Source organism: Myotis nattereri, assembly GCF_964212035.1.
Source record: "Myotis nattereri genome assembly, chromosome: 12".
NCBI classification, from domain to species: Eukaryota; Metazoa; Chordata; class Mammalia; order Chiroptera; family Vespertilionidae; genus Myotis; species Myotis nattereri.
Window position 1 is genome coordinate 67,464,297 of NC_138087.1, and position 10,261 is coordinate 67,474,557.

The following is a 10,261-nucleotide window of genomic DNA, read 5'->3' on the forward strand; positions in this document are numbered from 1 at the left end:
GAAGTTTGCCTGGCACTTGCAGCTCTGCCATGTTATGCTCCTGTTGGACACAAACAATCCCACAGGCTACCAACCTGAGACAAGGTCACCACGATCAAGTGAGGCCAAACAAGGCCACTGCATAATTTTGTTTAAGCATCTGACAAAAGCCAGGTCACAGCCCGGCCGGCATGGCTCAGTGGTTGAGCATTGACCTCTGAACCAGGAGGTCATGCTTCAATTCCCGGTCGGGGCACATGCCCAGGTTGTGGGCTTGATCCCCAGTGTGGGGCATGCAGGAGGCAGCCAATCAATGATTCTCTCTCATTATTGATGCTTCTATCTGTCTCTCCCTCTCCCTTCCTCTCTGATATCAATAAAAATACATATATTTTTAAAAAGCCATGCCACCCACAAAGTCCCAAACACCAGCCGTGGCTAAAACAAGTGGCTGCTGCTGCCTCACAAGCCCAGCTCTCCTCATGCTGCCTCGTCTCCCTGGAGATAAGATCTGCGATCACCCATCACACACTTGGCCACCCTTCCTGACAGCAGCCAATCTAGCAGAAGCTCCGCTTCCTTAGACTTCCCCAAAATCACCTGACCAACGCTCAAATCCTCCTGGTACAGGAGGTTCTTTCTACCGCCCCGCGGTTCCCCAGTGTGTGGTCTCCTTCGCTGCAATGACTGATAAATCCGACTTGTTCAACTAGAGGTGCGCTCCTGGCGGGCCTCTGTCTGGAGGGCACTGACGCGGGAGGATACTGTGCTACAATTACAGGAAAACTGCGTGAAGGGTCCGTGAAAACCTCTTTTTTCGCAAGTGCCTATACATCTGTAATCATTTCAAAATAAAAGGTTCATGACTAGCCTATTGAACTATATGGAATAATCGTATCTGTGTGTAAACAATTGAGGTTTCCATCCCGAGCAACTAGCTGCATAAGGATTGGTGTCCAGTGTTACCTGAGGGGAGAGTGGCCAGCCATCGAGCGGTGAGAGGCACAGGAATAGAAAGATCCCTGCCAAGTGGGGCTCTCCAGGCGCACCTATGTTTGCTGTTTATGTGGTTCAGCTAATGCGATGTTTCCCTTTCTGTTTGTAGATGTGTGCGCTTCATAGAAAAATATCACAAACAGTTCTCACACACTTGTTACCAGAGGTTTTCTTTGGAGAATGGGACAGACTACGGGTGGGAACAGATGATGGTGCTATTTACTGAATGAAGAATAACAGGCTTCCCAAAACTAATAGTAAAACTAAAGTATAAATAGGTGGTGGTATGATGATTCAGTACAAACTGTGCCTTCTGAGTATGGCTGAGGAGGAAAAAGGAAAAGAAACAAGAAAAAAAAAGTGACATCAACAGCAGCCCAAGTGACCAGAGAGAGAAAGTGGATCAGGAAAGGCCACAAAGTAACCTGCGGGTAAAGGAACATAAGAGCTCCCAAGCCTAGAGTGCCTACGGGTTACTGCCCTGGGTCCCCAACCTCGGGAGTGGCCAGGTGAACTTGAGGAAGAGCCAAAGGTGAAATCACCATGCCAACAGGGCACTGAGTCTCCAGATTGATAGGACATTCCAGACACAGTAGTCCAGCTGATGCACGCGTGCGTGCGTGCGTGCGTGTGTGTGTGTGAAAGAAGCACATCTGTACTGTTATTATCCGCTCTTAACAGTTAACCAAATAGTGGGTTTGCAAAAATATTGCATTGATAAGCTGGTAGGTCTCCTTGCACACTTTCCAGATCAGCCTTTGGTCATCCATCTTTGGGAGAGTGAGGAGAGGTGTTCCTTAGAGGTCATTAAACCTTACCCACCTGAGCTAGGCACAACAATGGCCCATAAAGGGCCCACATCCTGACCCCTAGAACCTGAGAGTGTTACTTTCTATGGCAGATGTGATTGAATTAAGAAGCTGGAGATGGAGAGATGGTCCTAGATTATCTAGGTGGGCCCGCTGCAATCACAAGGGACGTCCCAAGAGAGAGATAGGAGGACTAAGGAAGGCAGAGAAGGAGATGTGGTGATGGAAGCAGAGGTGGGAATGATGTGGGGCCATGAGTCAAGGAACACAGCACCTTCTAGAACAGGGGTGGGCAAACTTTTTGACTCGAGGGCCACAATGGGTTCTTAAACTGAACCGGAGGGCCGGAACAAAAGCATGGATGGAGTGTTTGTGTGAACTAATATAAATTCAAAGTAAACATCATTACATAAAAGGGTACGGTCTTTTTTTTTTTAGTTTTATTCATTTCAAAAGGGGCCGGATCCGGCCCGCGGGCCGTAGTTTGCCCACGGCTATTCTAGAAGCTGGAAAAGGCAAGGAAATGGATCCTCCCCAGACCTGCCAGGAGGAATGTAGTCCTGCCGACACCTTGATTGTAGCCCCAGGAAACTGATTTCAGACTTCTGACCTCCACAACTGTCAGATAATAAATCCATGTTGTTCTAAGACACTAAATTTGACAGTGGCAATAGGAAACCAATCCACCCACTGATGAAAGCACAACTTATTCCAATTACACTGAAGTAACGATAGAGGGAGAGCGGTAGCAGAATGCTGGCCGATTTAGCATTGTGTGCTCGCAAGGTCTCTCACCTCTCCTTTTCCAAATCTACAGCTGCCTTAGAAAAGGACACCAGCCCTGGCCCGTGTGGCTCTGTTGGTTGGAGCAGGTTTGATTCCAGTCAGGGCACATACCCAGGTTGTAGGTTTGATCCCTGGTCAGGGTATGTACAGGAGTAGGGGTGCTTACAGGAGGCAACCAATCAATGGTTCACTCTTGTATTGATGTTTCTCTCTTCCCCTCTCCTTTCCTCTCTCTCTACAGTCAATAAAAACATATCCTCATGTGTGAGGATTAGAAAAATTTTTTTAAAGAAAAAGAGACGAGCTTCCTCTTGGAAATATAACATTCATCACCATATATAATGTAAATGTCTTTCTTCACATGCATTCATTATCAAATGACATCAGTGATAACCACATACTATACCTGAAAACCACAAAAGTATATGGCACCTTGTTGGCTATGTCATAATAGATGTTTTCATGTCTGCACATAAAGAACATTTCATCTTTTAATACTCACTCAGCACCCTGTGTATTTATCCTTTGAATAGATGCTGATTACATCAATAACACTTCTTTAGGGTTTATAAGTCATAATGATAGCACCCCAGAGGGAACCATGATGATCCAAACAGAATATCCATATGTATTATTAAATTCATCCTATTTTCCATTCATGCAGAAAATACAAACCATTTCTTTTTGCCCCCAACTTCCACCTTAGTGCTTAATATTCTGCACTTTTGTTCAAAAACTGTATTATTAAATCAGAACAACATAACTATATAACAGGCTTATTTTTTTTCCAACAAATTTAGATGGGCATAAGTTTTAAATGTGTATAGATTGATTTTTACATATAACTTTAAACTCTCTTTACCTTTCTGTGTTTTAAATTATCTCCAAGTTTCTAAGTTAATGATTTAATACTAAAGCAAACTGAATTTCAGTTCCTTGTGTAATTTTTAGCCTGAGGAAGAGCTGACCCATAGATTACATATCGGATCCAGGAAGGGACATGAAGTTATAATTTGGAAAAAACAACAGAGGGGACCATTTTATGTCTTAGGATAGACCACCTGTGACTGCCTGGGAACTTGGGGGAAAGGGGAGTTGATGCCTACATGCAGCTCATGCCACCCGCTGTGCCATGAGCCCAGAGTCCTTTGTCTCTGACCCCGGAGTCTCATGTCTCCTGACAGCACCCAGGAACCTCTACCAGGTTAGGTTGTTGGCTTGCAAGTAAGGTGAACTCTCCAACCCACACAGTAATTAACAGAGGGCATCAAAAATACCGAGGAATAAATGTAACAAAATGAGTACAAGACCAATAGCTTTAAAAATATTGCGGAAAGACACTGAAGAAAATCTCAGTAAATGGAGATATACACATTTGGGAAGCCTCACTACTGTTAAGATGCCATTTCTCCCTCCTAGAAACTGATTGGTAGATTCAAATATGCAATTGCAGTCAAAATCCGAGCAGGCTTTTTGAAGACACCGACAAGCTCAATTTGAAATTCAGATGGCAAAGCGAAGGACCTAGAATAGCCAAACAACCTGGAGAAAGAAGAAACAGGTTGAGAGGCGTATATTACTTGTTTTCAAAACATACGTTATAATGTTGAAATATAGCTGAAGTAGTGAAGGCAGTATGGTTTTAGCATAAGGATGGACATACAGACCAATGAAACAGAAGAAAGGGCAGAAATAGTCCCACACAGATATGGTCGACTGATTTGGGGGGAAAGTTCAAAGTCCATTGACGGTGGAAAAGATAGTTTTCTCTACAAATAGTCTAAAACAAGTAGATTTCTGCATGCAATAAAAATGGACTACCAGCCCTGGCCGGTGTGGCTCAGTTGGCTGGAGTGTTGTCTAGCACACCAGAGGTGGCAGTTCAGTTCCTAGCTCGGGCACATACCCAGGCTTCGGGTTCCATGCCCAGTTGGGGCGAGTTCAGGAGGCAATGCACTGATGTTTCTCTCACATCAATGTCTCTTTCTCTTTGTCTCTCTCTCTCCCTCTCTCCCCCCTCCCTACCTCTCTCTCAGATCATTTTTCTTTCTTAAAGGACTATTAGAAAGCATGGAGAAATAAATCTAAGAAGGACATTGATTTTGCCATATAGGCATATTTTTAGCCTAAAACTGACTCCTGAAGTAAGAAAAATCAGCTCCAACTTTAATGAGAAGAAAGTGAGGCTCCGACACATCAAGCCTGAAAAATAAAACATGACCAGACAGCTGGAAAACGCAGAGGTGGGATTCGAGCCCGGCAACCTCTAAATCTAGGGGCTGCCCCATGAGAAAGGAGCCTCTGTGCACAGGCCAGTGAGAGGGCGGGTCCCAAGTTGCCCAGAATCTGCGTTTCCTCCCTGCCTTTGGCGTCTCCCTACATTTCCAGGCCCATCCCAGCCTGGCTAACAGGCAGAAAAGGATGCCTCGCCTGGTACCTCGTGTTTTGTGTCCATGATGTTGTTGGGTGTGGGGAAGGGGAGGTGTCATGAGACTATGGAACTTCGATGCTTGTCGTCTCTCGAGTGGAAATGGGTCAGAGTTCGCATTGTCTTTAAGTCCAGGATGTGGGTCAGAGTCAGTGGAGGGTACCCACTGTTGCCGGGGTGGGGTCTGCTGGGAGAGAGGCACAGAGATGACCCGACAGGGCTGGGGTCCAGGGAATCGCTACCTGGCCTGAGAACCCTTAATGTAGAGCATCCAGCAGTCAAGCTGCTGGTGCTCAGGGAGTCGGGGGAAGAGGGAGCCTAGGAGATGTGTTCCCTCCAGGTCTGTCCCAGGACCCGTGTAGGCCTCTAACAGGGCCGTGCAGGGTTCGCGCCCTGGACCCTGGCTGGCTCCGTGTAAGTCCTGCAGACTTTTCAGCCTCTGTAGACAGTGACCAGCTCTTCTTTACGCCCTTCTTCTGGAGCCCCTTAACCACTGCCTCTGACACTACCTGCTTCCCGTCCCTCCCCCTGACATGCACCTCACTTTCAAAGACTCCCCAGCCTTCCAGCAAACTCCAGGTTTCCTGGGCACTCCAGGGATCGGTGAAGGGGCCTGAAGGCTTCTCTCATCCCCGAGTCTCTTTCTCCCCCTTTGCTTTCTGAGGATCCCTGCACACTTCAGTGTCACCTTCCCCATTTTCATTCCTGAGTGTTTGCCTGCGACTCTTCGCTCTGCAGCCACAGGGCCTATGCTGGCAGAGAGCTGGCCTTTCTTCTGTGCTGCTGAAATTGAGGAAAGTAAGGAGGTCCCAGGGTTCGCTCCTCACGGCTGTGTGCAGTCTCTCTCTGTTCGTCTTTGTAACACAACACAGCACCACACGTTTTGAAGTATTTGCATATGTAGTAAAGTATAAAAAAGCAAGTGTGGGCAGGACACACACCACCCTCAGGAGGCTGGTCACCCCTGGAGAGGGTGTGGGAGGCTTTAGCTCTCCCTCAGGGGTCAGCAAATGTTTCCCCTGAAGGACCACAAAGTCAGTATTTTAAGCTTCAACTGCTCAGTTCTGGTGACAGATCGTGAAAGCGGCCACAGACAATACAATAGGTAAATGAATGAGTGTGGCTGTGTTCAATAAAACTTAACATATGGACACTAAAATGAGAATGACATATCATTTTCACGTGTTATAAAATATTATTCCTCTTTCGAATTTTGTTTCAACCCCTGAAAAATGGAAAAGCTATTCTTAGCTCGCAGGTCACCCGAGACAGGTGGCAGCTGGATCTGGCCTGTAGGCTGCACTCTGCCGACCCCTGCTGTCCCTGAATCACTTTACTTCTAAGAAAGAGGAAAAGAAAAGAGAAGAAAGTGTGGCTGTGTTAACATTTGTTAAACCTGAAAGGTGAGTGCACGGGTGTCTGCAATATTATTTTCTATACTTTTTATACTTTTCAATATTTTAGAATTTCCAAAAATCTAAGAAAGAAAGGGAAAAGCCTAGAAATAACCCCCAAATACACCCAAGGCTTATCACTGGGCGCTGGAATTAAAGGTGATTTTTATTTTCTTCTCTTCTGCTGTGGATTTTATTGCTTTTTTTTTCATCCTGGGAGTTGGAGGAGGAGGAGCAGAGAAACATCAACATAAACAGGTACAAGTGACACTTGTAGCAGCCTCTGGGGGAAAGAGATGCCAAGGAATCATCTGGAAGGTTTGACCCCCACAGGCATCACATTTTATTTCTGGAGCAGCCCTAATAGAGCTGCAATTAACCCCTCAGGCTTTAGATGAACAGATAATGACAATTCGCCCAACCTATAATGACAGCTTATGCTCCCTCGCATCTAATTGTTAGAAGTGCTTTTGACCCTAGGATGTTTAGGGACTTGTCTGAGGTCACACAGTATTTATGGTGCACTTGGGACTCACCTGGCCACCCTCCTGAGCCAGCTCAGTCTCCAAAAGAGAGGTACAAATAATCAGAATCCCGCTTTTTCCACAGATTGCCAGTTTATTGGTTTCTGATCTCCAAATCCAAGTTTTATAAATCTCCGTGCCAAGAGGGACACGAAGAAGCAGCCCCATGTCTGGCTACCCTGCTACTCTGGCCCCACTCTCTCTTCTCCTCCCCTCTGCTCCTTCATCCTCCAGGGACTTGGGGGGGGGGCAGAGCCTCAGAGCCCCCACATCTTCCTCCCTGCGCTCTGCCTTTTTCATTTCACAGCGGTGTCAACGCGTCACCTCCAACGGCCAAGAAAAAAGAACTAACACAGCCCAGATGCCGACGGTGCTCTCCTGTCTGTCAGGAGGAAGAGAGGAGGGAAATAAAAGCCAACAGGACTTCCAAAAGCCAAATCCCCAAACCTCCTCTCGGTACCCGGCAGCTGTCAAAGTCAGCACAGGAACCTGGCGAGGGCGGGGAACCATCCGGAATTAAAGCCAGGCAGCCGTGGAGTCGGAGACTCACAGACCAAGCCCGGCTGCATTTCCAAGGGCGCGATGGGTGTCCTCGCAGGCTCGGCTATTCTGCTAACGTACAGGTGGTCCGTCTAGACTGCAGAACGAGCCTGTCTTCCGAGAACCGAGTCGACTCCTCTGCCGCTGCCCCCCCTACCCCCCGCCCCATTATTATTATTGGAGGGCCATTGAGATTCCCCTTGCTTCCTCATTTATGCAATCAGAGGAAATTGCAACACAGAGAGCTGCTCCCAACTGAAGGCCACGTGGGCCAATTTCAGATGGATAATTAAATATTGAACAAACGCTGAAATGCCTCTACGGGCTCGGGATGGCTAAAAATAACCACCCTGCCACTCCAGGCGAGGGCATCTCGCCTGCTCGTTCTCAAATCCTTCCTCCCAGCAACTGTCAACGCCAACCTTCTCAGGGAACAGCAGAGAGGGGATAAGAGGGGTGACTCCCCAAACACCTACTTCACAGAAAACAAAACTTCAGCTCCCAGCGAGCTCTGAATGTTCCCGACCAGGAAATACTCTCCCTTTCCTGACATTTAACCAAGTGGCCTCGACAGGAAGGTGCAGGGGAAATATCGTAGCTGTTCGTTCCTGTTAAAAATAGTCAGAGACTTCGGGTCATTTCTAAGCGAAACACATATGTGGTCCAGGATATGAGCATGTTTGTGTCAAATTACACAGGAGTGTCCCCCGCCGAGAAGACCCAACAAGGAGTCCAGCTGCCTCAGTTTCCCTAGCCGGGCTAATCTTAGGAAAAGCAACAAACAAAATCAAGGCATCTGGACTCCAGACTGGGTCTCGCACTACCACCTTTACATGACCTTGGGCAAATGGCTTGGCTCTGTGGGCCTCGGTTTCCCCAGTTGTCAAGGGGAACAGGTAGCTCCCAGTGCTGAGCTGAGCTGCAAGAGTGCACAGGACAATCTCTCCAACCTCCTGACAGCAGGCAAGCAAAGCAGGCTCCGACCCCTCCCTGTACCACCCAGTTTCAGGAAGTATAGACGCCATGGGGCAGAGACAGAGCACCCAGAACCAGGACTCTAAACGTTGTCCCCTGAGGTCGAAGGCACACACTGGGCCCGCCCAGTCCTCCCTGGACTACACGCACCGAAGAAAAGAGCACTGGCTTCTGCAGGTGTCAGCTTCGGCGCCCACTGGCCTCGGTCCGAAGCTGGCCTCCACGGCGAGCGAGCGACTGGACCACCCTGAGCTCCGTTTCCTCACCTGGCAAAGGGAAGCGATGACAATGACCCCTACCTCCCGAGAGGGCTGGAAAGGTAAAAATGAGGTATGAGATCATCAGGGGGAGCTCTGGGCACAGGGCCTGGCACACGTTCAGCTAGGTAAAAGGAAGCTACGGCCTTCCTTCCTCGTAAAGGTGATGAGGAAGGGCTGGAAACAAGCACAGAGGCCAAGAGGCCGACATTCAGCCGATGAACTGGGGTCTCTGGACTCTGTCCAGCACCTGGGTAGCTCTGGGAGGCGGGTCTCAGGCTGGCTGCCCGTCTCCAGGGGTTTCACACCAGGGAACACTAGGCTGTCAGCACAAAGGGACGTGGTGGAGAAACAGGGCTGAGCCCATAAGGCCTGAGACCTGTCCAGGGAATGCATATGGTGGGCAGGCATGACTGCGAGCAGGAGACAGGGGTGGGGGTCCTGGGAGAGATGGGGCCTGGGGATCACCTGAGTCAGCCAGGCAGGCAGAGGAGCCACCAGGAGGGCTGACCCCCACACTGATGCCAACAAGGCCATTCCTGCCTCCCCCCTGAGTCACGGCCAAGACTGTGGGAAAGGATGGTCGAGAACACTTGGTAGAGTCGCTGGCTGTGCAGATCAGACCGGAGAAGGAGGTGGCCTTATCCAAGCTCAGGCCTAACCCCAGAAACATCTGGACAGTGAGGCGGTGCATTTACACACTCAGGATCTGGAGTCCGGCAGAGATGGGCTCCACTGTCCCTGAGCTACGTGACGATGGCGAGTCTCGCACTCTAGGGATGTAGTTTCCTCACCTACAAAATAAGGGTAATACCAGTGTCCCTCTCACAGGGTTGGTGTGAGCATCAAATCAGATAAGGCAAGTACAGAGTTAAGCTCACTGGCAGGCACTGAGTAGGCCCTCAGCAAAGAGAAGCCATTTTTACCTTTATTACCTGCCATGAGAGGGAGTAGTGAGCCTCCCAGTCTCTGAGGTGTGTAAGGGTGAGGAGGGCCTGGAGAAGCTGGGGTCAAGCTCCAAAGGAGGGACTGTGTCTCAGCGGGAACAGAGGAAGAGACAAGTCAGAGAAAGGTATATATACAGTTTCAGGGGCACATCCAAGTTAGGGACAGAAAGCCAGGCCTTGGGCCCTTGGGTATACATTTGAAGACTATGGGGCTACAACACACAACCAGCCCTCACCCCAAGGGCTTGCCCAGCCCACAGGGTCCGAGCTGTTGCCCAGGGATCACTCAGTAGGTCTTGCTGAAGCTAGGGTCCCATGGAGAGGTCCCAGCCCAGCCCTTCCCTCCGGTGGCCCAGAGGTCCTTCCCTAAGCATTGCTACCAGTTAGAAAGCAGCTGTGTCAAACCAGCACCCTTCCCAACCATATCACCATCTTCCTGGGGGCCGGCAGTCCTTGGTGAGGGCTGCATTCCTCAGAGTGTGCCGGGGCGCTCCTGGGAACCCCCTCCTAAGACCCCACAGACAGACTCCAGCAGATCCTGAAAGGAAATAGGCCTTGGTGGAAAGAGGGAGGGGACCACACAGCAGCCAAGACACAGGGCCACGCCATGAGGCCTGGATGGGTGC